Source organism: Pecten maximus, chromosome 2 (assembly GCF_902652985.1).
Source record: "Pecten maximus chromosome 2, xPecMax1.1, whole genome shotgun sequence".
Lineage (NCBI taxonomy): Eukaryota > Metazoa > Mollusca > Bivalvia > Pectinida > Pectinidae > Pecten > Pecten maximus.
The window spans coordinates 11,175,568-11,186,890 of record NC_047016.1 but is presented as its reverse complement, the minus strand read 5'-3'; positions in this window follow the sequence as shown (position 1 = coordinate 11,186,890).

The following is an 11,323-nucleotide window of genomic DNA, read 5'->3' as shown; positions in this document are numbered from 1 at the left end:
TACTTTTGTTCCTATAAGCCCACGGTTACCTAGTTTTTCATTTACAGGTAACAGCTGATTTCTCATGTGAATAAAGTGATATATGTAAATATATGGTCGTGTACGACGTGTTCTTACTCTCGTTTATCGGCTTTAGATAGAATTACGGTTTTGTTTAAAGACAGTATTTAATCGATGTATAGCATGCAAGGTAACAAACTAAGTCGAAAAAAGATAAATGCAAAATGATGTATCGATAACGATTTCATTTTACATAATCAATCATTGCTGATTTCATTTTACATTATCAATCATTGCTGATTTCATTTTACATAATCGATCATCGCTGATTTCATTTTAAATAATCTACAATCGCTGATTTCATTTTGAAATAGAAAGAAAAATACAAATGTATATGGATTATCGGAATTTCGAGTAGGGCTATTTTTACAGTTTTATTGTATAGTATAATTGGTATAACAAGAGGGAGCCAACATACCTGTCCTATATAGAATATACCACGCGTGTTCTTAGTCAATGGTACAATGCTTTCATTTTATTGAATCACGATAAAAGACAAACAAGATTGTGTATAAGTGGTATCACTTCTCGGCGTTTTGGCCTTACAGTGTCTGGGTTCGTATTTTTCGGAAGTGAACAGTAATATTTTAGAAATCCGTTTTAACATAAAGTCAAATAAGCATTATTTGTAATATTTTTTTAGCGGAACCGCCATAAAGACTCGTTAATGACGAATATCCTCACACACTCTGTACGATCGCGGATTTATTCATCCATAACTAGTTTTCTTGATTTTCAAATGTGATCGTCACTGTCATAACGACAATATGCTCTCAGTTGATGACTTGGTCGTTGAGGTTATCGACTTGAATGTGGCTTTTAATTAAATTGATGTCTAATGTATGTTTTGTTGAAATACTTAATCCAAGAATGCATTTTGTCCTAGATAATTTCTCTGTACATTTTTTTTTTTTTGACACAGAAAAAAATCCTTAGGATGAGGATGGAGACCTGTCCTTGAGCACTGTATCTAGAGTTACATCAATGCACTACGTTGTACCCGTTGGAATCGAAGCAGTGATTAGGTTGGGCTTTGTGATAGGCCATATTAGCGTGAACACCTTTAATGTACCATTTCCTCAGCGGACACAATCTGACAGATTTTACATTCAACGGTACACTAGAGGATCAACCTTACAATAATGGCACAATCGTTAGACTGCCAGAGAGAAAGGCGGTATGATTGGGTGTCGAGTGGTGCGGGGTACAGATATACCTGGTGACCGTTTGATATGTTGGAGAACTGTCTTTCTCCCCCACACATCACACGGACTGACAGAGTTTTCGGCGTTAACGCAAGGCGACATTTAAACAAAAGCCGAGGTCAGACCGGAGCGTTCATTTAATCAACCGGTTTGATCTGCTCAAATGCCTCGACCCGATGTAAGGTAGCAAAATTATCCGGAAATTTTAAAAGCCACTAATTCTGCATATATTATAACGCATTTAGTTATGTAACCCTAGCCGGCAGCAGGCTGCTCGTAAATCAAACCCTCCGATCGTTATCACGCGCTATATGACATTGCATGTCTCGCGTAGTGCGAGATGTGGTGACCTTCGCCCGCGCGAGGCCTAGACGCTACGTAATGTACATAGAGTGTAATGAACCGAATTAATGTCTATTGTTGACCAATTACCCTCCGTACATATTTCATTGACTGCGATGAAATATGATTTGGTGTCGGCACTGGGTAGTGGTAGGCCCACTTTTAATGCCCGGGTAGATTTTAGGGAGCACTCGGTTTGTTACGACGGGTATCTGTGGGAGCAACAGTGGGCCGAGTGTAGTCTCTACATGTGTCACTCCATTAACGAATGGTGAAACAACTATGTCAGATAAAGAATGCATTCAATCCATTGTCACGAGATAAAAGTATACTGGTTCAGTAGATAACTTCTAGAGTATCAGTAGATACATACATGTACCCAAATGTCAGTCAGGGTGGCGATTTAATGAACGGATGACGTAATTATAAATTGTTATTTCATCTAATCGGTAACGTTCGGGAAGCGTTAACTGATATACTGTTCATCATTTTGTTCTGTAGGGTTTCAAGTCTCACAATAGCATTAGGGAGATTTTTTACACCAGCTCCTGTGCTATTTTCTGATCCATCTTGTGTATCTTCCATTGATTTAATGTATCAACTGATTTTGAAAACAAAAAGTTAATGACAATGAGTTATACAAATTAAATGCTAGGCAATCGAAACCGTACCCACAGATTGCGCGTTAAATGTCGAGACACAGAAGCGAACTATCGTATCGCCACCTGTTAATTCGATACATAGATATGGTGATGACAATCCGTTAATCGCCATGATGTAGCCATGTACTGGGATTTTCTATACAAGTACTTCATCTGTACGTCAAAATGTCGTCCACAGCGGCATTATGTTGAAAGGACAGTTTTGTTTTTTTACTTCGAATTTCATTGTATTTATATAATCTTAAATGCTTTGTGTTTTTCATTTTGAAAATTATTTTAAGCGTTAATTTCAATAGGGACAGACAGATATTCTTGATCAAAAGATACAGGAAAAGACGTTGTACTAGTCCGATTATTATTGCAAAGACTGGAATTATGTTCAATTAAAATTTTCCTGTAAACATTGGATAAAATAAAGAGATATCTGTAACAATCGTTTGTATCTTTAAGGAAACTTCAGTACCGAAGGGAGCAGTGAACACAATCCAAGGCGTTTTCGTTGTAAGGGAGATCACTCCGATACATTGTACATGCACGATCAGCCAATACGCCAGTCAAACTATATCAGAATATCTAAAAGGTCGAAAAATACGCAACATCATCATTGATGCTCAATATTTGATAAGATTATCAAGTACAATCCCTAAAGATTAATCCTACAAAAACACAGAGAAGGAACAGCACGTGTATACAGTATCAACCTATCGGAAAATATAACGTATTTACTGGCACATATTGTACGTGTAGTACAACTTAAACCTCTTTTCAATTGTACATCCTCAAATAACATATACATTGCATTTAAAAACAAAATCTTTATTTATTTATTTTTTCTTTTTATTCATTTTTTTGTAATAACGGTAAAAATCGTAAAAGTACGAACTGGTCCACGTCCATCATAAATATATTCGGAATAGTGAAGATTTCTTCGTTTTATTTTACCATATGAAATTCCTTAAGCCTTTCATTTGTCATTTTTGTCTTGCATTTTTCAATACCATTTTTAATTCACTCAGGTCTTTTTATTGAATGCAAGCACGAGAATATGCGTTCAATGCATGTAAAACGAAACTCGCCTTGCTGTATCGAACTGGTCGTAATAAACGTCACGTCCAACTAACTAACATGTTCTTATCGTGGTCAGTTGATCCCGACATATATGTCCTTGGTCAATTTACCATAACTGGTGTGGTCATTTATGTGTCATCAATTAGATTTAGGTCAAATCGTCCTACTTTCAACTTTGTGCCCTGCTTTAGACTTCGGTGTAATTGTGTTTTCTGGTAAGACCGGGTTTCCATTGTCCCCATGGACAGTATTTGTTTTTACATTACCTTACCGCCATGAAACATAGGGTATGTTAAAAATCAATAATTTGTGTGAATTTTCCCTGAAAAATATAATTGAGGGATCTTTCTTATTCTGATACTCGGTGGAGAATATTAATAATGTTTCGTACGATTTTGCTGTAAATTGAAGAAAAAAAATCAGGACAAAATGTTAAGGTTTACGAATATCATTATTTCTAAATACAATATTGATAGATCGACACTTTGGTAGAAGCCCAATCCGCCTGTCCGCATGCAGCTGAGGACCGGGTGTGGCTCAATGGTTGACCGTAAGGATCGGTAGCTCCGTGATTAGTCGGAGACAGAGCCTAGACGCCCAGACAAACACGTCTTTACGATCCGACTCTCTTTATCGATGAATACTAATTCCTACCACGCCATCAGAGCATGTACTACGGTTCCCGTATTGATCCACTCCCTCGGACGTTTAGAGTAAAATTAGAGGTTAATGCAGTGTGGCTCTTCAGCCAAACCGGAAGGTCCACCATTATAACCCATATACTGGGATAGCCCAACTTTATCACGTGTGCTGGTAACTTAAACCATTGAACACAATGTAGCACGTGAAACGGAAAGGTGGATCACTAAATCATCTACTGAGAAGCTCAACCAATCAGGTAAACAAAGATGGTCTATCACTGTATCACGTGAACCAGGATGGTCTACCACTGTATCACGTGAACCAGGATGGTCTACCACTGTATCACGTGAACAAGGATGGTATACCACTGTATCATGTGAACAAGGATGGTCTACCACTGTATCACGTGAACAAGGATGGTCTATCACTGCATCACGTGAACAAAGATGGTCTACCACTGTATCACGTGAACAAGGATGGTCTACCACTGTATCACGTGAACAAGGATGGTCTACTACTGTATCACGTGAACAAGGATGGTCTACCACTGTATCACGTGAACAAGAATGGTCTACCACTGTATCACTTGAACAATGATGGTCTACCACTGTATCACGTGAAACAAGGATGGTATACCACTGTATCACGTGAACAAGGATGGTCTACCACTGTATCACGTGAACAAGGATGGTCTACCACTGTATCACGTGAAACAAGGATGGTCTACCACTGTATCACGTGAACAAGGATGGTATACCACTGTATCACGTGAACAAGGATGGTCTACTACTGTATCACGTGAACAAGGATGGTCTACCACTGTATCACGTGAACAAGAATGGTATACCACTGTATCACGTGAACAATGATGGTCTACCACTGTATCACGTGAAACAAGGATGGTATACCACTGTATCACGTGAACAAGGATGGTATACCACTGTATCACGTGAACAAGGATGGTATACCACTGTATCACGTGAAACAAGGATGGTCTACCACTGTATCACGTGAAACAAGGATGGTATACCACTGTATCACTTGAACAAGGATGGTCTACCACTGTATCACTTGAACAAGGATGGTCTACTACTGTATCACGTGAAACAAAGATGGTCTACCACTGTATCACGTTAACAAAGTTGTTTTGTCATTTTAGTACCTGAATAAGAATGGTCTGCCATCATTGGAGGTCATATAATTGCATTACTGGTATCAGGAAGGATATTATATCTCGAGTAACGAGAAGAACGATCTAAATAAAGTGATTTGTTCATGGTTTCGTTAACTAAGTCATGCTAGACACCTGTCCCCTAAGAACTTGTCAGTGTGACTTCATTCTATAGGAGCCAAAAATGGCTAAAGATCCCGAGTTATTCAGGGACAGATAAGAACAACAACAATATGGCTGCACCCATTCTTACATCGCCATGGGAATGACCTAAAGAGCAAAACTAGGACAAACGTGTCGTGCGAGAGGTTAACAGCGAATTGAAAATCACGGATCACCTATTCCAATAAAATAATACACTGAGTTCATTCTTTATGGCATCAATTTTGTTTTCCAGAAACGTCATATCCCTTCAATTTCCTTAAATTCCGCCATCTTTGTTACAAGACCGCAAGTATTTTGAAAGTGTGTCTGCTGGTCAGAGGAAGCTATGGACAGATGGTTTTCAGAAGATTCAGAGAAGTCAGTGATATTGGATCTTATAAACCTTAAAAAAGTTTGGACAGAAAGTTAGGAAAGAAACACAGAATAAAGACAGATGTTCAACTAGGAGAGAGGAACACTGGTCAGTGGTAAAGTTAGGACAGAAAGTTAGGACAGAAACACAGAATAAACACGGGGGTTCAACTAGGAGAGAGGAACACTGGTCAGTGGTAAAGTTAGGACAGAAACACAGAATAAAGACAGATGTTCAACTAGGAGAGAGGAACACTGGTCAGTGGTAAAGTAAGGACAGAAAGTTAGGACAGAAACACAGAATAAACACGGGGGTTCATCTAGGAGAGTGGAACACTGGTCAGTGGTAAAGTTAGGACAGAAAGTTAGGACAGAAACACAGAATAAACACGGGGGTTCATCTAGGAGAGTGGAACACTGGTCAGTGGTAAAGTTAGGACAGAAAGTTAGGACAGAAACACAGAATAAACACGGGGGTTCAACTAGGAGAGAGGAACACTGGTCAGTGGTAAAGTTAGGACAGAAAGTTAGGACAGAAACACAGAATAAACACGGGGGTTCAACTAGGAGAGAGGAACACTGGTAAGACTGAAACATAAATTAAACAAAGGGGTAAGACAATGAGAGAGGCACACCGGTTAGTGATAAGTTAGGGCAGAGACGCATCGGTTTCGATCTTCATGTAAATCGTCTAAAAATAGAAATGGAGTCTTAAGAGAAATAAAAAGGACCTTCATGACTGCCAGCACCGGACAGTGTGTGGCCGAGACTCCCGGAAGTGTTATAACTCCCGCCATAACGTTCGATCCATTGAAGCAGACGACATGTTGCTGGTCTGTTCAATTAACACCGTAACCGCAGCAGGCGGCCAGTTACGGTCAAACCGAGGTCCCAGGACGCCCATAACATCAATATGGGATGTGTAACAATGAAATTCCTCTAAGTCCGCATGAATCATCCGGACTCGGTATTGTGTGTCCGAGGCGCAACTCTTCGTCTTTATTTACGTTGGTAAGACCCCACTAACGTCTGACCCTTCCCTGGAATGACCTTGTACTAGTAACAACATAGCTTACATTCATCTAGTCTTATAGTGTCTAGCTCGGTATAGTTCCTACGTAACCTCCAGAACTCCCATAGCTGTCTCTTGTGACCATAACAGTCCATGTGTATTTCCTGTGCTTCTTCTATAACTTTCATTTCTTTTTTGTATATGTATCTATATTATAGAATATGCTGATGCTATCTGGAATGTCATGGAGTGCATATGCGAGATATTTAAATTTTATTCTTAGAATCGGTACTGAATTATTTGGCAAATGAACTACACAGTAATTACAACATTCCGAAAATAGCCGTTAATCCGCCTCAAGCCAGAATTTGAAGACAAGACACTCAGACGTCATTACACGCAGTTAATCAAGGGTCGCGAGAATACGTGTTAATTGCTGCATAATTTAGAAAACCTCATTGGCGTTTTATTAATTTGAAATTAAATCGCTTTAGGCAAAATTCGGTAAAAATGATTAGTTGTCACTATAACAGACACAGCTTTGTTCGCTAAACCACAAATCAGAAAAAAGAAAAACAGATTTTCTCACCAAGGAATAATTTCTCTACAGACGTTATGTGACTAAGCTGTTCGATCTGATTGTCTAGAGTCTTTGTTTTGTAGCGCTGTGATAATGGATTGTAAATACTGATATATTTAATGTTGGCAGTGTTGTCCAGGTGCTATCTATGATGATATTGTTATTTATATTCCATTTTGTGACTACTTGATCATCCAATCTTTTATTATTATATGTATTGTAATTATTGGTGATGGTTTTCATGACCCTGGTTGTTAATAGGACGTTAAACAAAAACAAACCAAACAAACCAATCATCAATGATTCCATAGCAAACAAATCAAGAATTAATTACGAAAATATTTAATAATGCTAAGCATATGTACTTCGCTGTCTGTATACTATATACGTAATGTTGTATTTTGTATCATGTTTGTATTCAACTGGTTGACCGTTAGGCCAAAAATAATACAACAATTGACTGTGACGTTACCTTGGTGTCGACGGAACCTGTAATGTCCAAAAGTAGCAGGGAGGTGTAGCTTGTTTTTATCTACAAGGAGGATCCCATTTTGTGATTAAAGGGAAATACAAAGATATTATAGAATGTAATAATGGTGTAACTGAAAGATAGGGACCCCCCCCCCCCCCCCTGTCGCCTGTTAAGATAGGGAACCCCCCTGTCGCCTGTTAAGATAGGGAACCCCCCTGTCGCCTGTTAAGATAGGGAACCCCCCTGTCGCCTGTTAAGATAGGGAACCCCCCTGTCGCCTGTTAAGATAGGGAACCCCTCTGTCGCCTGTTAATATAGGGAACCCCCCTGTCGCCTGTTAAGATAGGGAACCCCCCCTGTCGCCTGTTAAGATAGGGAACCCCCCTGTCGCCTGTTAAGATAGGGAACCCCCCTGTCGCCTGTTAATATAGGGAACCCCCCTGTCGCCTGTTAAGATAGGGAACCCCCCTGTCGCCTGTTAAGATAGGGAACCCCCCCTGTCGCCTGTTAATATAGGGAACCCCCCTGTCGCCTGTTAAGATAGGGAACCCCTCTGTCGCCTGTTAAGATAGGGAACCCCCCCTGTCGCCTGTTAAGATAGGGAACCCCCCTGTCGCCTGTTAAGATAGGGACCCCCTGTCGCCTGTTAATATATCAACCTTGTACTTTTAGTTCCCAATAGTAAACCGGGCAATGTCTAACTGCGGATTTTTTTCATTTCAGTATATAACCTCGTCAATTCCTCCCTCTAAAAATAACGAATTGAACAAATGGGCGCTGGCATCAACGTGGAGACAAATAATCAGTGTTGACGTTTGTCACAAGAGGGGCCATCATAGCCGACGTAGACACGGAAACAGCGGAATGGTTGATGGTATGTGTCCCCTAAAGGGAGGCATTGATAAACCAAGACATAGATAGGCCGTGTTTCTCCTCGCCCGGCTTTCTTATCGCAATACAGGTCACGGCAACTCGCCATCGGAGCAAAACTGAAGCAGTACCGACTACCAAATGTCCCACACCAAACTATTACTTAATTCATCATCCAGTCACAGCCATACAGTTGTCTCGTGACCAAACTACCACTATAACAGGATATCATACCACCCAGTCACAGCCATACAGTTGTCTCGTTACCAAACTACCACTATAACAGGATATCCTACCACCCAGTCACAGCCATACAGTTGTCTCGTGACCAAACTACCACTATAACAGGATATCCTACCACCCAGTCACAGCCATACAGTTGTCTCGTGACCAAACTACCACTATAACAGGATATCCTACCACCCAGTCACAGCCATACAGTTGTCTCGTGACCAAACTACCACTATAACAGGATATCCTACCACCCAGTCACAGCCATACAGTTGTCTCGTTACCAAACTACCACTATAACAGGATATCCTACAACTCAGTCACAGCCATACAGTTGTCTCGTGACCAAACTACCACTATAACGGGGTATCCTACCACCCAGTCACAGCCATACAGTTGTCTCGTTACCAAACTACCACTATAACAGGGTATCCTACCACCCAGTCACAGCTAACCAGTTGTACCACTACCCAAACCCCCGTAAACATTTATCATATCACCATGCTTAACCAAGTTTTCCTACTATCCAGCCAGCAGTTTTCATTTAATTTTGTTTAAGCTTGATGGGATAATGTTTGATTTCGATTGAACAAAAATTAAAGATTAAACTATTTGTTGGAAAGCGAGTCTATGTAATGATACCGCGGTCCCATGTATTGTCTTGTTCCAGCAGCACGGCAGGTGCGCGAGTTTCCGTGAGCTGGTTCTCTACATTCCTGGCGGGTTACATGTACATAGTGTTTTGAATCGATAGAAAAACAAAATAAGTTTATTCTTCATGACAGCATATTCCAGTTTTTTTTTTTTAGAAAAGCCAGATCGCCACGTTTCCTTACCGATTTGATTTAACGTGTATTCATTTTCCTTTTCGCTTTTCGTGCAAGCATAACTACACCATATTGAAGCATATCAGTGATCTTGAAAAGTACATCTGATTCACATAAACGTTTTGCTGCAGTCGTGTGTCAAACACGGAAATTGAAATCTGTATAATGACTTTGCCGTTAGAGGCGAGGGCGTTCTAAAACAGCGTATACGTCAGGCAATATGGAAGGATTTCATTTAGCCTAATAAGCACCAAGATAGATCACCTCGGTTTATAAAAGTGACTCTAACAGGAAACACATCGATAATGGCGTAGTTATCGCAGACATGTCGACTTTGAAAAGCCGATAGTGCTGATTGTAAACGGATTGAAAAAAAAGGTTTCATACGATTGTTAATCTTTGAAATTAAAAACCGTCTTTTATGAAAGGTTAGCAGAGCTTTGAATTCGTGGAATATATATATATAACACAAGTTCTAAGAATAAAAAGAGGATTGATTCTACTGAAAAAAATTAAAGCTTGATGGGAAAAACAAATCATTAGTCGTATTTGGAAAGGTGACCTTTAACTATTTACACACGTGTGATCCAACAATTGACCCGTACTGATCGATGACGACATTATCAAAGCAGAAGTTAAATGCTGAGCTTAGCGCTCTCTAACATCGCGGATTCAGTGGCAAACTATAGAAATACCAAAAAACATTGGAACAATGCATACATGTAATCTGTTAATAAAACAGGTAACAACTAATATTCAAATAGATGTAAGGGAAACATAATATAGCTGGTATTGAATTAGTTGGAGGGACAATATATAACAGGTGATATTGATTAGATATAGGGACAACATATTACAGGTGATATTGATTAGATGTAGGGACAACATATTACAGGTGATATTGATTAGATATAGGAACAACATATTACAGGTGATATTGATTAGATGTAGGGACAACATATTACAGGTGATATTGATTAGATATAGGGACAACATATTACAGGTGATATTGATTAGATATAGGGACAACATATTACAGGTGATATTGATTAGATATAGGGACAACATATTACAGGTAATATTGATTAGATGTAGGGACAACATATTACAGGTGATATTGATTAGATGTAGGGACAACATATTACAGGTGATATTGATTAGATGTAGGGACAACATATTACAGGTGATATTGATTAGATGTAGGGACAACATATTACAGGTGATATTGATTAGATGTAGGGACAACATATTACAGGTGATATTGAAATTGCTGACCTAAAAGCTGCTGCAATCTATGACTGATATCAAAAGTGCGTTAAGAAAAAAAAGGACAATTGACCATACACAATATTTCCGATATTTATCTGATCTCGTTATTTGATAAACAGTTATTCACAATGCAAAAAAAAACAAAAAAAACAGTATGCTTTTGTAATTATATGATGCATGCAAACTATCGTGTCAAAATTTTTTGGACATATCCAACATGCCCGTCATGCCAGACATGCAAACAAAATCGTAATTCTACCTCGAAGTCGATGAAACGGTGACACCGAACGACCAAATTACATGTATATCTACAGAGACCACTGCACAAGTACAATATGACCAAGTGTTCTGGGAGAGAAAGCGTCTTGTACTCCATAGACAGTATCCGTCATACAA